The following is a 24,838-nucleotide window of genomic DNA, read 5'->3' on the forward strand; positions in this document are numbered from 1 at the left end:
GGCGGCTGGCAGTGTCTCTCTGACTCAGCCTTCCACTTCCCAGTTTTATTCTCCTCCTTGTCCCGCCTACACTTCCTGCCTAGCCAATGGCCAATCAGTGTTTTATTTATTGACAAATCAGCAACACATTTGCCTTACAGAACATCCCACAGCACTTCCCCCTTTTTTTTTCAAAAAGGAAGGTTTTAACCTTAACAAAGTAAAATTACATATAATTTGGGAATTTGGGCATAGCTTCTCTTACTACTTCCTGCTGGAGGGGGGCACTGTATCTTATGGGGACACAAAAAAAATTTTAGGATTATGGAATAGTCCATGAGGCTGTATTGTCTGAGCCAGTTGCCTTCAAACCGTTGTGGATGCTGGATCATCTGGACCATGGTGTCATCGGAGACCTTTCAGGGGGTCTTGGCTGGTCAAACCTGATGTATTTTAATCTGGAACAAATCCATAGCCTCTGGCTTTCTGTGGAAACGAAAGAGACTCTTTTCCAAAGCAACATATCCTTATATCCAAATTTTGAAGTCAAGGTACCTTTAAAATATACATTTTGGCATAATTCAACAGTTTTTACAATCAAATGTTTTTCTGCAGTTAAAAATCCCAAAGACAACACAATCCAGATTCTCTGTGTAATATTCATCTTTACATGGCTTATTTTTTATATTAATTTTACTGTTTCTTTAAAGACTTTATTTTTTAAAACTATGTATTTGTTTATATATCTGTGTATATCACCATATATCACCTTTTTATCTCTTTCAAGCCTATGTATATTTTACACACATTGTAAACTATTACATCTGAATCTGTCTTATTGTGCAGCTATTGCTTTAAACTGCAGCAGCTGTGACTGCTGGCTCCGCCCACCTCAGCTTCCCAACATGGCTATGTTTACCACCAGCTCTGGGAGCTATTGTGGGTCTATGCTTTTTCCAAGCAGGGTGTAGTCCAGAAATCTCTTTTTTTGTTTTGTACCTGCAAAGGCTAAATCCACCATGCAGCTTAATGTGCCACTTACAGAGGCCTCATTCCCACCATACTGCAGGTCGAGCGCGCACGCTAGGAACCTGCCAGTAGCTCAAACCCTCAACTGCCGCTCATTTGACAAAGACAATTAGGAAGCTGTTTTTAGCTCCATTTCAGAATCTTTTTTCTCAGTTTTTAGGTGGAAACTCTTGCGACTATGTTGGACACCATTTGTAGCTAGAGTTTTCCTGCCTGGCCCACAGTCAGGACAAATCTGTCTCACCTGCCAGTTCCACAGCCTCTCAGACCCAACCAAGTAAACACAGAAACTTATATTGGTTATAAACTCTATGGCCATGGCAGGCTTCTTGCTAACTGTTCTTACAACTTAAATTAATCCATTTCTATAAATCTATACCTTGCCACGTGGTTCATGGCTTACCAGCATCTTCACATGCTGTTTGTCATCATGGCGGCTGGCAGTGTCTCTCTGACTCAGCCTTCCACTTCCCAGCTTTATTCTCCTCCTTGTCCTGCCTATACTTCCTGCCTAGCCAATGGCCAATCAGTGTTTTATTTATTGACAAATCAGCAACACATTTGCCATACAGAACATCCCACATCACAGTACCTTTCTCAGCCATCATCGCAGAAGCTTCCTCCTACATTAGAAGAGAACAAATACAGAGAACCAGAGTTGGACAATATGAAGAAAATGAGAGACCTTGGAGCACTCAGTTCTAAATTGGTTAAATCCTTCCTCTAAGAGATCAAAGGACCCTTCAGAAGATGAGGCAGAGAGAGTGTTATAGACACAGAAGATGAAGGGCACCAAAGAAACAAGACCTTCTAAACACTTCATGACTGACATGCAAATTAACTCAGAGAATGAGTGATATGCACAGGGCCTTCACATGTCTGGGCTAGATGGAGTCCCAGTGCTAAGAGGCTGTGAAGTGCACACAAAGCCCAGTCTTTAACCCAGAAACTACCTCCAATTGATAACCATGAGCATATGAAAAATTACTTCTCTCCAGTGGAGTTACGCTGGGTATACAAACCACTTTTAAGGGCAAGCCTCGTGCCCAGCAGTAGATGATCAGCATTAAATGAACCCAATAACATTAATGGAGGTTCTTAGTCCCATAATGCTTTGTCAGTAAATTTTTAAACATTACGAGTCCTTTGTATATATACTGTGGTTTTCTCTTCTGTGTTTTTATGGGATTTCTCTGTGTGCCAATACAAGTGTTTCTGCATGCATATATCTTTCTCGTACTTTCTTCTTTAGATATTTTTTTCTGTTTGTTCTTTTCTTATTTTGGTTCATTTTTATGTATCTTGTTTTTTTTTTCTAGATGCCAGTTTATATTGTAATGAGAGAGAGAAAATAGAGAGTGAGAAACAGGGGAATACTCAGTCCTAAATGAGATGTCTTTATCAAGTTCCTTCCTTCAAAGCTCAAGGAATTTTGTGGAAGAGAAGGTGGGCATATTGTAAGAGCCAGTGGAGACTGAAAACATCAAGAAAAAAGAGAGATCTTTTAGACACAAGAGGGCTGACATACATGTGAACTCACAGAGACTATGGCACACTTTAAGGCAGATGGAGTCCCAGTGCTGAGAGGGCAAGTGGACCCAAGCCTAGAATACATATCCAAGAAGCTACCTCCAGCTGACAACCAATCTCAATGGGAAAATTCATTTTCTCGAAGGAAGGCTAACTGGGTATGCAAACCACATTCAAGTGGAGGTCTCAAGCCCAGTAGTAATACATAGTCAACACATGATGAATTCAGTGGTATTTTCAGAGAGTTTTTATCTCATTTTGTTGTTGTTATTTTTTACCTTACAGGTATTTTGTTTATTTATTATAGTTTCAGATTTTGTTTCTTTTCTGTGTGTTTCTGTGCAAGCATGTGCATTACTTTGGCTGTATGTCTTTCATGTATATTTTGTTTGGCTCTTTTTTTTTTCTGCTTGTTTGATTTGTCCTATTCTGGTTTGTCAGTTTGTGGGTTTTTGTTTGTTTGCTTGTTTGTTTTCTAATGAGAAAGAAATTATATATAAAATATATGTGTGTGTGTGTGTGTGTGTGTGTGTGTGTGTGTGTGTGTGTGTGTGGTGGGGGAGTAGGAAGGATCTGGGAAAAGTTGGTAGGGTGGAAACAATGATTGGAATTTATAATATGGTATCTATTTTAAATAAAAATAAAATTATAAAAAGTGCTGTGGGATGGTCTGTATGTCAAGGGTGTTGCTGATTGGTTAATAAATAAATCACTGATTGGCCAGTGGCTAGGCAGGAAGTATAGGTGGGACAAGGAGGAGAATAAAGCTGGAAAGTGGAAGGCTGAGTCAGAGAGACACTGCCAGCGCCATGATGAGAAACAGCATGTGAAGATGCCAGTAAGCCACGAGCCACATGGCAAGGTATAGATTTATAGAAATGGATTCATTTAAGCTGTAAGAACAGTTAGCAAGAAGCCTGCCACGGTCATACAATTTGTAACCAATATAAGTCTCTATGTCTACTTGGTTGGGTCTGAGAGGCTGTGGGACTGGCGGGTGAGAGAGATTTGTCCTGACTGTGGGCCAGGCAGGAGAACTCTAGCTACAAATGGCGCCCAACTGGGGCAAGAGATTCCACTTAAAAACTGAGAAAAGAAGATTCTAAAACAGAGCTAAAAACAGTTCCTAATTGTCTCTCTCAAATAAGCGGCAACTTGCCAGTTTGAGCTACTTGTGGGTTCCTAGCTTGCGTGCTCAACCTGCAGTATGGTGGGAATGAGGACTCTGCAAGTGCCACATTAAGCTGCATGGTGGATTTAGTCTTTACTAGTACAAAACAAAAAAAAGAGGTTTCTGAGCTACATGCTGCTTGGATAAAAGCATAGACCCACGATAGCTCCCAAAGCTGGCAGTAAAACGTACTACCATATAGGGAAGCTGCCAGCTGCCACGATGGCAAACAGCATGTGAAGATGCCAGTAAGCCACGAGCCATGTGCTAAGGTATAGATTTATAGAAATGGATTAATTTAAGTTGTAAGAACAGTTAGCAAGAAGCCTGCCATGGCCATACAGTTTGTAACCAATATAAGTCTCTATGTTTACTTGGTTGGGTCTGAGCGACTGTGGGACTGGCAAGTGAGAGACTGTGGACCAGGCAGGTGAACTCTAGTTACAAAAGATTATAGCAACTTAAAAACAAATAAAAATAAGTGAGCGACTGTACAAATAAATACTGCTCTGGTGAGTAAGCATATCATACCTTGAAAAGTTACAATTAATTGTAATGTTTTCTCATTTAATTTAGTATATTTTGTTTTCAACATACTTTAAGTTTTTTTTTTATTTTTGTTGCTCTACGCATGTTTAGAATGTGTGTTTTTGCTGGTAGAGGCCATAGTTTATCAGATGCCCTGGAACTAGAATTACATGCATTTATGATCTGCCTAGGGTAGGTGTTGGACATTGAACTCAGTTACTCTGGAAGAACAGGAAGTCCTCCTAACTTCTGAGCCATTGCTCCAGCCCATTGTACCCATATTGTGAACTAAACTCTACTGTAACATATACATTTTGTTAGCTCACTCACAATATAAATTCATTGCATTTTCTTCAGTATCTGGGTACACTCCTTCACACAAATGTTTCCAATATTTCCTAAAATCACTTAGTTTCTGAAAGCTAAACCCAACAAGCTAGATCCATTTGAGGAATAAGGTTATATTGTAAAAATCACTTTTCCACAAAAATCAAAACATATTCATATATGATGAAGACAATTTTCTATAAACATCAAAGACATCTTTATTAGAACAAATTAGGTACCATCAGCATTTATATTTATGGTTTTTGCAATTTTTGACTCCCAAAATGACTACAAGAAATCCTCTCCCTTCCCTGGTCTTATCTTAGAAATGGACTTGACTATAATACTGTCAATATCAATTGACTATAATATCTGTACTGTGGCTTGTAGACATTTGGATACAGGCTGAGGGATGCTTGGGTTGTCACTGTTCTCCTAGTTCCTGCATCCTTAGAAACTTCAATTCAATGGTGGACACTCGACTGATTGCTCTCTACATGAAGAAATAAGTGTACAGTCATATTTTACTTCTTTTCTTCACAGAGATATCCCCACAGTTATGTTTAGTGATTCATAGCAGCCATCAAGTATCCTCTAATGTTTCATTAGATACTTTAATCAAATCTGAATTTTAAAATGGTAGTCCTATGTAACACAAACTTTTGTTGTCATAAATAAGATTCCAATGGATGTTTTCTTTATTTAGGCCATGGTTAAGAAACCTTGGTCCATGTTGGCAAATAAATACTGGCATGGTACCTAAAACTAGAATACTTTACTAAAATAACCCGTGTAAGGCCTTTACCCCTAACACTCACTATTCATTCCAATTCACACTTGAAAACTTGAAGAGAGGACACCTGAAGAGGTTAGGAAGTATCACCTATGTGTGAGTCAGCAAACATGGGTGGATTTCACAAGGAAATGTAGCTAGAGTTTTCCTGCCTGGCCCACGGTCAGGACAAATCTCTCTCACCCACCATTCCCACGCTGCTAAGTAAACTCAGAGACTTATATTGCTTACAAACTGTATGGCTATGACAGGCTTCTTGCTAACTGTTCCTTTATCTTAAATTAATCCATTTCTATAAGTCTATACCTTGCCACATGGCTCCTGGCTTACCAGCATCTTCACATGCTGCTTGTCATGGCGGTGACTGGCAGTGTCTCCCTGATTCAGCCTTCCACTTCACAGAATTCTCCTCTCTCCTTGTCCTACCTATACTTCCTGCCTGGCCACTGGCCAATCAGTGTTTTATTTATACAGAATGATATCCACATCAAGGAACAATACCCCTTGGAACAGTTTTGTTATGTTTATGTATCTGATTTTACTGTCTCCATATCTCCCCAAATCATTGCTTTAGAATTTATGCTGCATTACCACCAAATACCAATGATTAAAATGTATCCTTTTGACAAAAAATTATTACTTAATATTGAGAACCTCTGTGACCATAGGCCCAGTTTTATTTTATGAGGTTCAAATGGTTCACATTAGAAAAACTGGCTTTGTTATATGTACAAATGAGTGAAAGAAGTCATTAGAATTATGCAATACCCCCTCCCAATGTAGTTTAATTGGATTTTTTTTCAATTTATAAGGACAAATCAGTATTTGTGACTTAGTAAAGAGCTTGGCTTTTCTAAGAACTTTTCATATCTTCCTGGCTTGTTGATTCTTACTTCGCTACATCTTTACAAAATATTTATTTCTGTAAACATTGGAATCTTATGGACACATACAGTTTTTTTTAATCTATTTTCTTATTACAACCCCCCAAAATTTCTTTTAAAACCTATTTCTCCTTATCCTGGACATTAAGAACACATATAAACCTGATGCTCTTCTAAACAGATCATTGGATGGTATGATCTTCAACACACATTGGCTCATATGTATAGAAGAAAAAATTTACCCTGAAAAATGCAAGTTAAGAAATGATATATTTGAAATCACATCAGGTAAAAGCAGGTATAATGGCAAAGCCTAATTCTGTTCCTAGCATAAATTCTAGATTTAAAATATTGCTGGTAAGTAATTAACACAAGATTGCTATTATGTTCATGACAACTGGAAATCATAATATGCACTTTTCTTTTCCTTTTTGTTTATTCTTTTCTCATACAATAAATCCCAATAGCAGCCTCCCCTCCTTCCACTTATCTCAGGTTCCCACCTCCCATCTTTTCAACATCAACTGCTCCATTTCCCTTCAGATAAGAGCAAGACTCCCTGTTATATCAACCGAACACAATATAGCAATATTCAATAAGACTGAACATAAACCCTCATATCAAGACTGTAAAAGGCAAACCAGTAGAAGTAAAAAAGTCCCAAGAGCAGGCCAAGGAGTCAGCAAGATCCCCACTTCCACTCTGAGGAGTCCCACAACATCCCCTAGCGAATCAACTACAGCATATATGCAGAAGATCTAGCACAGGCCCTTGCAGGCTCTTTGGTTGCACTTGAGTCTCTGTGAGCTCGTATGAAGTCTCCCAGGTTGATTCTTCAGGCCATTCTGGCTCCTACAATCTTTTCTCCTCCTCTTTCACAGAGGTCCCTGAACTCTGCCTTGTATTTGGCTGTGGGTCTCTGCATCTGCTCACATCAGATGCTCTAGGAGCCTCTCTGATGATAACTGGGCTAGGCACATACTATGAGTATAGAAGAATACCCACAAGAATCATTTCATTGTTTTTTTCTGGGTGTGTGTGTGTGAGTGTGATGGTCAGGTCTGTTTGGTTCTACTCTAGGTCTCTGGGTCATCCAGCTTTCAGTTCCTGGCCTTCCAGGCAGTGTCAAACGTGGGCTCCCCTTAGGTTAGACCAGACGTTGGTGGGCCACTCCCACAAGCTCTGAGTGACCATTGTCCCAGCACTACTTGCGTTCAGGATAGGTTGTGCACAGAAGATCTGAGGTTGGGTTGATGTCCAAGTCCACCACTGGGAGCCTTGTCTGGTTACAGCAGATGGCCAATTCAGGCTCCATATCCTTCATGACTGAGAGTCCTTGCTAGGGTCACCCTCATAAATTCCTGGAAGTTTCCACTTCACTGGGTTTCTACATCACCTCCTCAATGTCCCCATTATAGTCATCTCTCCATACACTCTCCTTCCCTCCATCCACCCTGCCTGATTCTTCCTATTCTTATCCCCCCACCTGTCCCCAGTATACCAGCAAAATCTATTCTATTTCCCCTCACCAGGGACATCAGTGTGTTCTCTCCCCACCCCTGAGCCCTGCTTATTTCTAAGAATCTCTTGGTCTGTGGGAAATAATTTTGTTAGAGCATTTAGAATGCTTTGAACTTAATCATCTGTTTCCAGAGAGAATGCCTATACTGCCCCTGTTAATTATTATTGTTAAGATTATTCACCATGCAATTGTATTTACGTGGCAAACAAATATCTTTGCTTAGCTTTATGTTAATCATTTTATTATACTTAAAATATTGCACTGTGTTATTAATTATGCTGTGTAAACTGAGATACTATTTCATGTACTTCCCATAAAATGCTTTGTTTAATAAAAGCCATTTTAAATAATGTCATTTTATTTTTTTCGTGTCAAAAGTTTAACTCTCAAATCTGATTTTTCTTAGTCATATCATGACTATTTGACCTCAACAAAAGTGGATTTGTTTAATACAATTTGGGGTCACTGACATAGAAATAGCCTAGAGCCAGTTTAATATGAATTTGTGTCTTGAAAACATGAAGCTATACTGGATCAAAATGTAAGGGTAGCGCATTAATTATACCCATCTTCATTGTTCAACTTGCTTTAGTTGTGCACTCTAATGAGCAAATTTTATTGAAAAGAGCATTGCCTTTAACTATATCAGTTTTTTGGTTTACGCCAGGGCTGCATTTTTCTTGTTATCTATCATAGTGGTATTATCTAATAATGTTTTTAATTGCTTAAAAACAAAGAGAAACTAACTTTCTCTTAATCTAACATTCCATTGCACTTATAAAAGGAAATGGCTGTCTTTCACCAAATGCAGCATGAATTAGCATATATCCAAAGAGCATTTCTCCAAATAGAAGAAAGTGTAGTTAAAGGTGAATTGTTGCATGAAGTAGCCCATGACTCCCACTGTGTGCTTACGATAAAACTTTGGTTTATGTTTAGATTCAGTGTCTGATATTCATTTTTAATTCACTATTACCATAATTTACAGTAGCTAGGTAGGTTAAGAATATTTAAACTATCAGTGTGTTAATGTGTGTAGTAAGCATGAAAATCTTTGAAAGTAGAATTTTAAGGTTTTTTGTAGAGGGGAGACAAACCTCACCAATTTGGCTTCAGAGAAGCCAAGTCTGGACATGCAACTGAACAAAAAGGCAGAAATAATGCAGGAAAAATTATTTGCACCCATTTTTTTTATCAAAAATTGATTTAGATTTATATAAACATCTACTCTATTAACCACAGTGTATAAGAAATTTCCTTGGTATTGGGCTATGCTAACCAACTTGTGCCCACATATTGCTTCGTTCTGTTATGTAAATCAACTATGGACTTAAACTTTAGAAAATCTTATAGACACTGGGAAAAATAAAACAAACAAACAACAACTGAAAAACACAACTCCAGTCTTCAGGCATGGTAGCATATACTAAGTTTAAATTGGTAAGAAAAAGAAAACTCAAAAATCCAATAACTACTAAGAAAATTAAACACTGATGATGAATCTGCCTTCAAAGAAAATCGCAGAACTATTTGATGTCTTTCCTATACTGACGAATTCTTACAAGTGTTAAAATTGCTGAATACGGAAAAGGGAAGAATTCTAAACTTGTAGCTACTAAGTTAACTCCCCCAGTCCGGCAGTCTCTGTCTTTAAAATCATAAGAATAGTTTTGAAGCAAAAGCTAAAGGACCATCACCACTGTGCCCCCTCCGTTATATGATGGTAGGTGGCTTCAGATAAGAAGTTAACTAAAAAAGAGAGAGAGAGAGAGAGAGAGAGAGAGAGAGAGAGAGAGAGAGAGAGAACTGAGCTGTCTAGTCTTGTCTTCCAGGCAACTCTTGTTTTTAGAAAAGGCTTCTAAAATCCCTTGTTTATAGAAGCCTTTTCTTTGGAAATGATACAGTAGTAGTGTTTACTCTGTTTTAAAAAAGTTATTATTGCACAGGTTGATATTGGCATTGTGTATATGAGACCAAGAATCATTGTTAGGGAAGACACATGGACTGACTAAGACAAATCTATTTAACTTTGGGGAAGAGATAAGTTAAAGGTCCTTCTTTATTCCCATTGTTTACAGAGAAACAAATAGTCACAGAAAAAAAAAAAAAAGGAAGCCATTTTCTTCTTCCAGAAAATAAGTACTGGCTGGAGTCTTGTTTTGTCTTTTTCCTTGGTGAACAACTTAGTAATGTGCCCCAACATTGATTCTTTCTCCCATGTGGAAATTTGACAGCTTCTTGTTCTTATGGCTTCCTCCTGTCATTTCAACTTGGCAAATCCTTTGAGACTTCATACAGCACAATTCTGAGAAACTACAGTGGTCAAGGATTTTCCACATCGTGTTAGCTATAGATTTTCTTCTCAATAACTAAAAAGACTTTGAATATTACTGGAAGCACACATAGAGCCAAAAATGATAAGAGTTAACATCATTCTAAATTTAATGATTACAAAGTGGTTTCATTTCTGTTCCTGAACATCTTCCCAAGCTCACTCGTAATATTTGTTACCATTTATTTTTGCATATTCATGCATATAAATATGTGTGAGTGTGGTGTCAGCATGGACCTATACGTTTCACAGTGCAAGGCCAGGGGAGAGCACTGATGTTGATGTAACACTCTCTGCCATATTCTTTTGAGTCACTGAAATAGGAGATAAGCTTATGTCCAGCAAGCCCTGTAGCATGAATCTTAAAAGTTCTTATTAATAAAATCAAACCCAGAGCCAGGTATTGGGGTGACCATTGGAGGATCAGAGAAGCAGAACAAGCCACAGCTACCTCACCTTGCAAGTTCCTCAGCTGATCCTGTTTCCTCAGACTGGATGCCTCTGAATCCTCATCCAGAATGAATCTCTGCTGAACTGCTGCTCGTAAGCCTGAAAGCTTAACCAGCCAAATGCTTCTAGTTCCTGGTCTTCACACCTTATATACCTTTCTGCTATCTGCCATCCCTCCCTGGGATTAAAGGCTCACTTCTTGGGATTAAAGGTGTAAGTCACCATGCCTGGTTGTTTCCAATGTGGCCTTGAACTCACAGAGATCCATGCCTCCAGAAGGCTAGGATTAAAGGTGTGAGTGCTACCATTTTCTAGCCTCTGTATCTAGTGGCTGTTCTGTTCTCTGACCCCAGATAAGTTTATTAGGGTGCACAATATTTTGGGGAACACAATACCACCACAAGGCCCCAGTGGTTCTTCTCTACCTCTAACCTCCAAGAACTGGAATTACCCTGTGTGTAACTGTTCCTGACATTTTATACGAGGGCTGGGCTCTGAAATCATGTCCCCACTGTTCCAAGCAAACTGTTTACTAATATTCTCTTTTAAATTCAAGTGCAGCTGGCAGTAGAGGAATAGTGTCAGTGCATTGTATGTGTTTGATAGAATCAAAGAGGACTGGGAAAAAATGAGTGAAATAATTTCCAATGATATTCTGCTGTATTCACGGACCAATGCCTTGTCTAGTGCCATCAGAGAGACTTCCTCCAGCAGCAGATGGGAGCAGGTGCAGAGACCCACAGCCAGACATGCAGAGAGAGTCGAAATTGGAGGTCTCCATTGGGTCCTCGGTGGTTTAGAAACCATGTGGAAGAGAGGGAGGAAAGATTGTAGGAGTCAGAGGGGATGGAGGACACCAGGAGATCATGGTACACCTAAGTCAATAAGCAGGGCTCACATAGACTGAAAGGACAAGCACGGGGCCTGGAGGGGTCTGAACCAGGTTCTCTGTCTACATATTATGGCTTGATGTGTTTGTGGGGCTCCTACAGTGCAAGTGCTTTTGGGTCTCCATTCCTCCTTTTGCGTGGCCTTGTCAAGTCTCAATATATACTTTTTTTTTTTGTCCTGTATAGCTGTCTTGGAAGCTTGCTCTTTCCTCATGTGGAGATATAAGGGGAGTGCATCTGGAGTGGAGAGGTAGGGAGATAGCTACAAGGCGCGGAGGGATGGCAAACTGTGTTTGGGATGCATTGTATGAGATACAAATGTACTTCCAATGAAAATACTTACTTGTTAAAACTATCAAATATTAAAAAACACCCCACAAAACCAAAAATAAAATCATTTTTAAAAAAGAATTTTAGTACTCATTGACTATTTTCCATTATATGTTTACTGTGAGAATTCCTCCAAAGTAGTTATAATCTTCTCATCTTTTGGCAGCTTAAATTTAGCCTAACAAAGTGAAAAGGGCAGAACTTCTGAGGACCTATCATAAGTGATTAAAGATAAATGCTCTTGCCATAGCTCAGCAAAAGCTATTACAGTACAGATGACATAACATTGCCTACATAGTACATAGTACAAAATGTAGCATGCATTTATTTATAATGTTTGAATTCAGATTGCCTTAAGAATATGAGTACATTTTTTTCCATTGACTTCTAACTATGACTACTTCTCATTTAGATCTGGTTCTGTGTTAAGAGTCTAACCACAGAACTATATTTGAAGCTTCAATTCTACAGTCATCTTTCTAGGTTTTAATGTATAAAAATAACAACTAAATTGGAAAACTATACTACACTAATACTTGTGTGCAATTGCATGTGCATGTATGTGGACAGCAGGAAGGTTCACATATCCGTAGATTTCAGAGGAAGATGTCAATTATCCTTCTCATCCACTCTCTCCCCTAATCTCTTAAGAATAAGGCTTTGTCACTGAAATTGGACCTTGATACCTGACCAACAAGAGCCCTGGATCTGCCCATTTCAGCCTACCCATATCACAATCCTAAAACTGGTGTTGCAGGCATATGTAGTCATGTACTGCTTTATATGGTTCCTGGGGATTCATACTCAAGTTCTCATGCTTTTAGAGCAAATTATTTTCCACACTGAGCTTCTTCTCAGCACTGAAAGCTAACCCGCACATTAATTATAATAATTATTACCATAAAGTCTAAATCTAATATTTTACATATTTTACTCTTAGGGAATCATTTTAAAATCAGGAAAGCCTGATAGTATTGTGGTTCAAATCAATTGTGTCAACTAGTCTGAGATCTAAACTACACAATGTCTCAAGAAAAATAATCAAACAGGGAAAAGTACATATAAGTACTTATACGGTAGCTGACATATAAGAAATACTAAAAACATTAGTAGCAAATAAGGAACAAGAGACAGCTTTGTATAAAATAACAGAAAAACAGCTAATCAGCTTTAAACAGCAATGTTTTACATCTTAACCAGGAGAAAATACAGCCAACATAATTAGGAAAATGTTGCACTTTCTAACAATATTTGGGAAATACTCCAGAGCACAATTAAATGAAGCACAGAGCTTAAGTTGGGGATGCTGTTTTTACTGCATTTTGATCTGTTGTTTATTTTGATGATAAAATAATGAATCTAAATTTCAAGGTGAAAGAACCTTTTTTTCATATAATTTTGTTGGCTTAAAACACTATGGTACTTATTTTGAAGTGCTAAAATGGTTCTGTGATGGAGTTAATCCAGACCACACTTTGAGAACAAAAAAGCAAACATTTAAAATGTTCAGTTATTACTGTAATACACACAAATATATACAATATACATAATATATATGTTATAGATATTCATATCCTCTCTGTCAATTTACAGATTAAAAAATTGTCTAAAAAAGCTTATTAGTTAAGTCCAAACAAACTTATTTCTCTTCATTAGTAAAGAATAATGAATAACATGAGATGTAAGGGATATGTTGAATAGAGAAAATAGAAAACTATGTTAACAAAATTTGGGAAAGAGAATTAGAGTTAGAATTAGAAAGGAAAGCCTTCCATAACAATATCCATAGGGATCAAATCCCTCACAGCCCAAATGTAGAAATTGCTGAAATTCCTATTGAACTTTGAGTAAGTAATAGGTGATGTTTCCATACAGTACATAATTATTCTAAAACCATACAAACTGGAAGATCTGTACATGTCACTGCAAAGATGAAAACTTAAGTCAGTGTGCTAAAAGAAGTGGTCACAGAGGCCACAAACTGTTTCCCTTTATTTGTTTAAAATGACCAGTATATGCATATATGTAGCCATTGAATTAGTTGTGTCCTACATCTGTGAATTGAGCAACTAGTGAGAGAGAATTACTGACAAGGGAAAGAATTTCTTTTAAGGGTGAAAAAAATATATAAAAATTTATCGAGGCAATGATTGAGAAAGTCGGAAAACAAATCAAAACTAGCTTTAGACTTTACACCAGAGAATGTTATCATTTATGAGTTGTATGTCCATAAAGGGAGTACAACAAAAATAAAATAACATGGTCTTTTTTAAAAAAACAAAGTTATTTTATTTTCAATCAAAACATCTTTTCACAATTTTTCCCATATATGTGTGTGTGTATGTACATATATGCATATATAAACATATATATAAACTATATACACATACATATATAGATTTATAAAACAACTTACTTAGTTCACTTAGTTTTAAAAACCTGTATCTACAGCCAGACCACAGTGGTGCACAACTTTAATTCCAGCACTCAGGAGGCAGAGTCAGGCAGGCAGATCTCTGTGACTTCAAGGCCAACCTGGTCTACAGAGCAAGATCCAGGACAGGGACTAAAACTACACAGAGAAACCCTGTCTTAAAACAACAACAACAACAACAAAACCCTCTATCTACAATCTATATATTCAGATGTTCTCTTGATTCCTTTAATGCTATAGATGTTAAATTTCTATCTGTTTCATTGGTTTGTTAAACTGAATTTTTTCCCTACATGTACATAAATTATGACATTCTTTTTATTTTTGAGATTATAATATAAATATAATATTTTCCCTTTTCTTTTTTTCCTTCAACAGTCTCCTGTATAGTCCTCCCCACTCTCCTTCTGATGGGTGATGTCATTTTGTATGCTATGAATATGTGTTGCTCTGATTGGTTGATAAATGAAATGCTGATTAGTCAGTAGCCAGGCAGGAAGTATAGGCAGGATAAGCAGACAAGGAGAATTCTGGGAAGAAGAAGACAGTCAGGAGTTGCCAGCCAGACACAGAGGAAGCAAGATGACAAGGTAGAACTGAAAGAAGGTACCAAGCCATGTGGCTAAATATAAATAAGAATTATGGGTTTCATTTAAGTGTAAGAGCTAGTCAGTAAAAAGCCTGAGCTAATGGCCATACAGTTCATAAATAATACAAGCCTCTGTGTGTTTACTTGGGTCCAAATGGCTGTGGGACTGGTGAGTGAGAGAGATTTCTCCTGACTGGGCCAGGTGGGACACAGGAAAATTTCCAACTACATCCCTCAAATTCATGACCTCTTTTTTCACTAGTTGTTATTGAATGCATAAATATATGAATATGCATATTCCTCAATAGAACTAGTTCATTCTGTATAATGTTAAGTGGATTGTTAAGTGGATGTATGTTTTCAGATCTACCATTTAGTGTTGCACTAAATTAACATGCCAGTCTTAGAGGAAGACAACCTCTCCCACTCCAAGCTTAATCAGCCATGCATTTCTATTGTTGAATGCCAATAATCATGAAAATAATGTCAAAATTAACATATCATTGTGTCCTTCAATTGATGAGACAGTGTTAGCCATTTATGAATTATTGTACATTACTGTGCATTTCTTATCATGTCACTCCCCGGGGAATGGAAGAATAACTTGAAGCATGATTAAGTTTCTCTGTAGTTAATAAAATATCTATTCTCTTACAAAAAGACATAATGAAACTGGGCAGTGGTGGCGCATGCCTTTAATCCCAGCATTCGGGAGGCAGAGCCAGGAGGATCTCTATGAGTTCGAGGCCAGCCTGGTCTACAGAGTGAGTTCCAAAGTGAGTTCAAGGCGCAAAGCTACACAGAGAAACCCTGTCTCGAAAAACCAAAAAAAAAAAAAAAAAAAAGACACAATGATTCCAAAAATAATATACAATAAAACCATAGAGGAAATTATATTGTTAATAAGATTATATCTCATATCATCTCCTGTTTCTCGCTTGTTTTTTATTTTCAAGAAATAACTTTCAGTTTTAAGTTATCTGAAAGTTGTCATATAATATACAACTATTTCTTTTTTTTTCATTTTTTCACCAGTTCTCATCACAGTTTCCCCTCCCTTCCCTCCCCTCAGTTTTTGCCCCTCTTCCACCTCCTCTCTCCTCCAAATCTACATCCCCCTTTTTCTCCCTTAGAAAAAATTCAGGCCTCCCAGGGACATCAACCAAGGTCTACACAGCAAGAGACAATAAGACCAGTTACATACCTCCATATGAAGGCCGGATGAGGCAACACAGTAGGAGGTAAAATATACCACAAGTAGGCAAGAGTCAGAGACCCTCCTCCTCACCCACCTTACTCTCTGTTAGGAATTCCACAAGAACACCAAGCTACTCAGCCATAACATGTATGCAGAGGACCTCTGTCAGATCCCATAGGCTACCTGATCTCTGTGAGCCCCCATGAGTCACAGTCAATTGATTCTATAGGATCTTTCCTGTGGTTCCTCTGATCCTTCCTCCACCTCCTCTGCAGGACTTCCCGTCCTCTGCTTAATGTTCAGCCGTAGGACGCCGCATCAGTTGCTGGATAAAGTCTCTCTGGTCTCTTGATGAAGATTCTGCTGGGCTCCAGCCCCGGAATACTTCAGGCAGAACAAACTGTACGTGGAAGATTTTGTGGCTGGGTTGATGTCTCAGTCCCTCCCTTGAGGTTGTGACTGGTTACACAAGATGACTCATTTAACCCCAGCGTCCCCCATTACTAGGAGTCTTTGCTAGGTTTACTCACTTAGATTGCAAGGAATTTCCACTGCACCAGGTCTCCACTTTGTCCCCCAAATGCCCCCCAATTCCAATCATTTCTCCAAGTATGTCTCCTTCCCTTCCCTCATACTTGATACCTCCTATTTGCAGGCCCACCTGCCCCAGACCACCCATGAAATCTATTCTATTTCTCCTTTCCAGGGAGATTCTTGTGTTCCCTACATGAGCCCTCCTTGTTACTTAGTCTCGTTGGGTCTATGAACCATGAATGATTATCTTTTACATTATAGCTAAAATTTACTTATGAGTGAGTACATACCGTGTTTTTCTTTCTGGGTCTGAGTTACTTCATTTGGGGTGATTTTTTTTTTCTGGTGCCATCCATTTGTCCGCAAATTTCATGATGTCATTGTTTTTAACAGCTAATTAATACTCCATTGTGCAAATGAACCACATTTTTTAAAATTCATTCTTCTGTTGAGGTCATTTCCAGTTTTTGGCTTTTATGAATAAAGCTTCTATGGAAATAGTTGAGCAAGTGTGCTTGTGATAAGATGGAGTGACCTTTGAATATATACCAAGGAGTGGCATAGGTGAGTCTTGAAGTAGATAAATTCCCAATTTTCTTAAAATCTGCCATCTTGATTTCCAAAGTAGCTGTACATTTGGATGTTGAGTATTTCTTTGTTTCTTGACTGTTTGAGATTCTTCTATAGAGAATTCTCCATATAGTTCTATACCCCATTTTTAATTGGATTATTTAATTTGCTGGTGTCTAATTTCTTAACTTCTTTAAATATTTTTTTTATGTTAGCCCTGTGTCAGATGTGGAATAGATGAAATCTTTTTCCTTTCTGTGGGCTGCCAATGAGTTCAAGGATATTTCCAACACTCTCTTCTGTTTAGGGATGTTTCAGTGTACAAAAAAAAAATCTATCAATATAATTCATCATATAAATATACTGAAAGAAAAAATACATGATCATATCATTAGATGCTGAAAAAGCCTTTAACAAAATCCAACACTCTTTTCATGTTAAAAGTCTTGGAGATATCAGTAATACGAGGGACATACCTAAACATAGCGCAGGAAATTTACAGCAAGTCTATAGCCAACATCAAATTAGAGAGAAACTCAGAATAATTCCATTAAAATCAGGAATAAGACAAGTCTGCCCACTCTCTCCATGACTATTCGTTATAGTAATCAAAGTTCTAGCTAGAGTAATAAGACAACTGAAGAAAAGGGGGATACAAATTGGAAAGGAAGAAGTCAAAATATAGCTATTTGCAGATGATTTGATAGTATATATAAGTGTCTAAAAAATTTATAGCTGATAAACACCTTCCCACATACAAATGACAGATGTAGTGGATATCTGCTCTACTTATGACCTTGAACTACAGCCCCTAGAGATGTAGCAGGTAACTGTTCTACCTGTAACCTTGAAGTACAAGTCAATGGGGCATGGCCTCAGGGCTACCCTTAAGACCAGAGAGGCACATAGAGTGCTTTCTTCGGGCTTGGATAGTGTGGACTGAATCAGGCAGCAGAACAGCATGGGACAGTACCTTAGTCTTCCAGGACTCTGTGATGATTCTCCTATTCTGTTTAGTGAGTTTTCTTTCTTAATAAATTCCTTTTATCCATTAAACAGACTCCCGTAAATTTCTCGTTATAGATAAATGGGCTGAGAGAGAAATTATGGAAACAGCTGCCTTCAAAATAGCCACAAATAAAAAAAAAATCTTGAGATAACTCTAACCAAACAAGTAAAAGACCTGTATAATGAAAACATCTAGTATTTGGAGAAAGAAATTGAAAAATCTCAGAAGATAGAAAGATCGCCTATGCTTATGGATTGGTAGGATTAACATAGTAAAAATTACCATCCTACCAAGAGCAATATAGATTCAATGCAATTCCCTTCAAAATCCCAATACAATTATTTGCAAAACTTGAAAGAACAATATTCAACTTCATATGGAAAATAAAATAAACAAGCAAAGAACCAGGACATCTAAAACAATCTTACACAAGAAAAAACTTCCAGAGGTATTACTATCCCTGATTTTAAGCTGTATTATGAAGCTGTAATAATAAAAACTGCATGGTATTGACATAAAAACACACAGGTTGATTAATGGAATCAAATCAGAGACACAGACATAAATCCACACACTTTTGGATACACCTAATTTTTTATTTATAAAAAAGTCAGAAATATACAATGGAAAAATCAAAGCATCTTCAACAAATGGTTCTGATTTAACTGGATGTCAGTGTGTAAAAAGAATGTAAATAGATCCATATCTATCACCATATACAAAGCTCAAGTTCACGTGGATCAAAGACCTTGATATAAAACCAGATACACAACTATTTATTTCTTGAGCTAAAGATTTGGATGATACATTTCCCTTCAAACCTAAAATATATAAGGCTATGTTTTTTTTCCAATTTTTTTCCTTTGGTAAATAGATTGTATTGTTAAAAGAATCATCACATTGTACATCTGATTATTTTCTACTTCATCAAAAACAAAATGTAAAATTAACATTTTATCGAATACTTACTTTTTTTGCTCTTTTTATATTTTGAAAAAGAAATGTCTTCTGCGCTGTTTCTGAGACTATTGTTTAGAATATATATGCATATACCTATACACATACGTTTGTAATAACAATTGATATAAAACGGCCATGAATTTGAGAGCTAAGAGGAGTGATATTGGAGGGTTTAGAACGAGAAAAATAAAGTGTTGCATTTGTGTTAAAATCTCAAATATAAAAGAAAAATATGTTGCTTATAAATTTAAAAAACCGGTGGGTGTCAAAAATCTCTAAAGCAAAATGGTTTTATAGTAGGAACTTTCTTTTTCCAGTCTGCTAATACATGATATCTTTTCAAGTTGTGTATTAGGATTCACTGAGCATAAGATTTTTATTTAAAGATGAAGCATATGGTGCATGCAGAAGGAGAAACAGAATGCAGGCAAGTATGGGGCTCTGAACAGCAACTCCTGTGCCAGATCCCCAGGGCTTCTATTTGTACATGGCTGTGCTCTATCACTGGATTTAACTACTGTACTCAGTTGGACTATGAGAAATCCTGGCTGCTTGTGAACTCAAAGCCAAATTGTACAGAATGGCTTTCACATTCCTATGGACTTATATAATTCAAATTGGATGAAAAAGTTCAGCCAATTGAAGACCATTAACCTAAAATTAATAATAAAAATAAAACCTGAAAACTACATTTTCCTTTGCCTGGTTAAATTAGCACAAGGATAGCAAATCTACTGGGGACTTGTAACCTGTGTTTACATTTCAGTTGTTCCTCATTAATTATCGAACTTGATGCACAATTTATTTTATGAAAGCTTAAATTAGCTTTAACTCTTTGATTTCCAGCATCAGTAGTGTCATTTTTGTTTTCAGATCATTTGAATTAATCTGACAGAATATGTAGTATTTCTCCAAATTGAAGTTATATTTTTGTTTAAGTGGATGCTCATCCACCAAATTTATTCTCCTTTCTTGTCAATAGCCAAGATCGTTGTTCAGTATCACCCATCCATTCTAAGATTGTCGTGTTGCATATTTAATTTATGGTGGTGTTAGTCTGACTTTTCTAGGCTATGATAGATACCTAAGAAGAACTACTTAAAAGAAGGATAAAATTTGGCTGCATTTTAGACGCTTCATCCCTTCATGGTAGATATGATACAGAAGTAAGAAATAGCTCAGCTTATATACTGTATAAAACTCAAAGTAGAAAATATAGAGAAGTCTGAAAAATTAGAGCTTTAGTGACTATTACCACCAATGGCACTGAACTCTCATGTTCTTATCACCTCATAACAGGATGTCAAAATATCCACCATTTTGTGAATTAACTCTGACTATAACAAAACCCTCAGTGTTCATTTAGTCTTCAAAGGTCCATGGTGCTCCAGTAAATGCCAGACATTTGAGTTTATGAGAGTCACTTCATGTGTGAACCACGACTCTAAGTCCCTAGCCTCTAAGGCTTTTCTGTATCTGAGAATGCAAGATGCATTTTCTTCTGTGAGATTTTCTTAGGAGATGTGAACAAATATGTGTTCACTGCAGATGTGGTTCCAGCGACAGTAAAGACACAATATCACTCATGCCAATCTTGATAATGAAAGTAGTTTAATGAAGTTACCTATAAGACCAAAGGGGAAGGTGGTGCCAAGAGTGTACATAACTCAAAGGCAGTCTCCATTACTGAGAAACCACTCTATCATGGGTAACAATTCATTAAGTTTCACTATTGAGGCTCCTACTCAAGATGGGTGGAAGTGTCTCTGGTGAGCCTCCTCCCTTTTAACCACTGTTCATTGCTTCTATATTAAACCTCAGTAGAAGCCTGCTTGTTTCTGAGTCATTGTAGCTCATTATTTCTCACAAGTCACCTTATTCCATTCTGCATGGAACATCTCTGTTTGAAACTATTACACAACATGTTGAGTCCTTCTCCAAGATTTTCCATAGTTTTAACAGGTCTATCATTGCTCAAAAGTTCAAATCCATGTCCTGCTATGGTAATGAATGGCTTTCGTCCCAGTACTTGGGGGGAAGAGGCAAGAAGATCTCTATGAGTTTGAGGACAGTCTGTTTGACAAAGAGACTTTCAGGATAATCAAAGCTACACAGGGAAAGCCTGTCTTGAAAAACCAAAAAAAAAAAAAAAAAATCAAATTATCAAATGAGAGTCAAAAGAAATTCTTTAATTAAATTTTTTCTTTAAGAAATTTCCTACTCACTCCACATACTGCCCACAGATCCCCCCTTTTCCCTCCTCCCACCACCTAGCCCTCTCTCCCAAGCCACCCTACATCCCCCAAATCAAGGTCTCCCATGGGGAGTCAGCAGAGCCTGGAACACTGAGCCTAGGCAGGTCCAAGCCCCTTCCCACTACACCAAGGCTGTGCAAGGCATCATACCACAGGCACCAGATTCCCAGAAGGCTACCCATGCACCAGGGACAGATCCCAATCCCCCTGCCTGGGTGCCCCCCAAACAGTTCAAGCCATACAACTATCTTCCGTATCTAGAGGGCCTCGTCCAGTCCCGGGGGCTCCACAGCCACCAGTCCACAGTTCATGGGCTTCCATTAGTGTGGCCGGTTGGATGGCCAGACTGCAACCCACAGCTCCAGAGAGGCTAGCTAACAAGGAAAGACCCTAGGAGGGACACATTGATGACCCTGTGAAGAAGTGGATGAGATCTACATGAGCGGACTGCATGTAGGGGGGGGGGGGGTGGCAGAGGGCGAGGAGTGGGGGATGAGAACATAGGGAAATGGGAGGGTCAAGCTGGAACAGGGACAGAGTGGGAGGGCAGGGAGGGAGATAGGGAGATACCGTGATAGATGAGGACATCATGGGAATAGGAAGAGGCAGGATGCTGGGGAAGCTCTCAGGAATGCACAAGGATGACCCCACCTTGGTCTGTTGGCAGTGGTCCAGGTGGTGCCTGGACTGGTCTACTCTGGTGACTGGTCTAGCGAATAACCTAGCTGTCATCATAGAGCCTTTGTCCAGTGACTGATGGAGGAAGATGCAGATCCACAGCCAGGCATCAGGCTGAACTCTGGGAATCCAACTGATGAGAGAGAGAGGAGGGATTCTGCAGGCCGGGGACATTGAGATCATGATGGGAGGATGTACAGAGATGACTGGCCACAGTAGTGAGAGTCAAAAGAAATTCTATATTTGAGTCCATATATAGTGTTGTGATTGCTAGATAGCAATAAGCCTGAACCATAGACCAAAGAGTTTGTGATGAATGTAAGCTTCTGCATGTTTACTTGGGACTAAGTGGCTGCAGGACACAGAAAAACTTCTGCTTATATTTGGCACCCAAAAAGTTAGATTATTGAATTTACTTTAATCCAAAAAACAAAAATTAATCTTACCTATTTTATATTAGTATGGATTTTGGTTTATTGATACAAATTTAATATTAATTTTGTTATACTATATATATATATATTTCTATTCTTGTTTAAAGTATTATGTTTATACAACTCATTTAAAATTGCAATATATGATTAAGAAGTACAGATTAAAGGTCATCTATGATAATCAAACTTAGTCATATAAGTTAAGTTTTTAGGTATACAAAGATATATTTCAGTTAGATATATAATCTTCAAACACTTCAAAGACCTACAGACTATGGCATTAAAATGCTTCAAGAATTAGACTTTTCTGGGCAATGAGACATGTCTGCTCCTGGCAGCACCAATAACTTCAAAGAGGATAATGAGCATCGAAGAAGAAAGTCATTATGGAGTTTGCTTTCTTTGTAGCAAAAGTTAGCCACTGGGCAAAAAGTGCCCTTGCCTTGACTGCTTGACAGTATGGGTGGAACAGCCCTTCAAATTCCCTGCTTCACTGAAAGGTATGCCAGAGATTCTAGCCCTGTAGGTGGAAGATGGACGCCCCAGTGTTACAGAGGAATTTTCGGTGACAGTCCAGGCAGCCAGATGTCTCTGTCATTTCTAGAATTTTAGAAGTTGTTTGCAATGCACTTCCTGTTTACTCAGATAATATTATATCCTTCTGGGGTCTTTAATGGAGTTGAAGACTAGGTAGTTACAGTTTTCCTTAGTTATGATAAAAGGTAAATTAGATGTAAAACTTTAGACTCACAAAAATAGGATAGATGATACAATATTTTCTTTCATTTTGCTAAATACAAATAGATTAGATATTGTAACTGTAATACTTGATGAATAACTATTTTGTTATATATATTTTACTATGTTAAAGTTAAAACCTTCCTTTTTTAAAAGACAGAAAAGGGAAAGTGCCGTGACATGTCTTTCTGTACACTCTTATGTGTTACACGATATATGTTGCCCTTATTTTTATTCATTTAATTAATTAATTAATTTATTTATTTATTTATTTGGTTTTTCGAGACAGGGTTTCTCTGTGTAGCTTTGTGCCTTTCCTGGATCTTGCTCTGTAGACCAGGCTGGCCTCAAACTCACAAAGATGCACCTTCCTCTGCCTCTCGAGTGCTGGGATTAAAGGCGTGCGCCACCACCGCCCAGCTATATGTTGCTCTATTGGTTGATAAAAAATCTGTTTGGCCAATGAAGAGGCAAAATAAGGTTAGGTGGTACATTCAGACTGGAGACAGAGAAGAAGAAAGGCAGAGTCAGGGGAGACAACAGCTCCCTGTCCAAGGAGCAAGAAGATGCTAGCAGATTGGTAATGCTACAGGCACATGGAAACACATAGATTCATAGAAATGAGTTGAATTGAGTTCTAAGAGCTAGTTAAAGATAGGCCTTAGTCCCAGGCCAAACAGTTTGTAATTAATGTAAGCCTCAGTATGTTTACTTGGGATCAAGCAGCTGCAGGAAACAGGAAAACTTCTGCCTACACAGTGTGTTATAAATTATACTCCCAACCACAGTGATAGAGTAAATATTTCTGTTCCAAAATGAGGAAATATAATTAAGGAGAAAGGATCATATAAAATTAAGAACAAAACACATCCCAGCAATCATTAGACCTTATAACTCCATTTCTGTCTCCTTTGGACAGTTGATTGTGGTGGGAAGGCTTATAACAGTAGGCCAATTCAAGAGTTTTTAAGGACTCACACATTTCCTCCCTAGTTTATTCAATTCATTACAACTAATCTTAACTTTCCACAAATCATTATTGCCTCAACAAAATATACTCCTATTTACTACAACTTAACACACGTATTATCTGGTCCATATCTAAATTAGTCCTTATTCTTAACTGAAATCTCATGTCCTTGACCTTCAACATCTTCATTTCTATTGATATTCCAGGAACCTGAACTCCTGAATTCCCATCACATCACCCATTGAGCTCTGTTGCTTGGAGTTTCTATGCTTTCTTGAACTTGTTTCTTCACAATTTCCAAGTTCTTTCCACAAACAAGTTCCAAAGCATTCTGAACCAGAAAGATAGATGATTGCAGTAGTGTACAGAGTAACATAATCAATTTCCTGATTCTGAGCTTTTTTAATAATGAGACAATATACCTGAGAAAAATGCAATCCGAAACAGAAAAATCATAGCTTTGATTAATGATTCAATCTGAGAGAGATTGGCTCCATAACTCTAATCCTGAGGTCAGACAGAACATCATGGTGATAGAAGCAAATGCACATGGAGTTCATTTACTTAATGACAACCAAGGTAATGACAAAGTAATAAGAACCTGAGACAACATACAACATTACATGTTTCCATTTTTATTTCTTCTATGTAAGTCCTAGCTCTTGGAATTTCTGTTGGGGAAATTCTTCACCCATGCAGGAACA

This window comes from Peromyscus californicus, unplaced genomic scaffold, assembly GCF_007827085.1.
Source record: "Peromyscus californicus insignis strain IS unplaced genomic scaffold, ASM782708v3 Scaffold_12__1_contigs__length_115047231, whole genome shotgun sequence".
Lineage (NCBI taxonomy): Eukaryota > Metazoa > Chordata > Mammalia > Rodentia > Cricetidae > Peromyscus > Peromyscus californicus.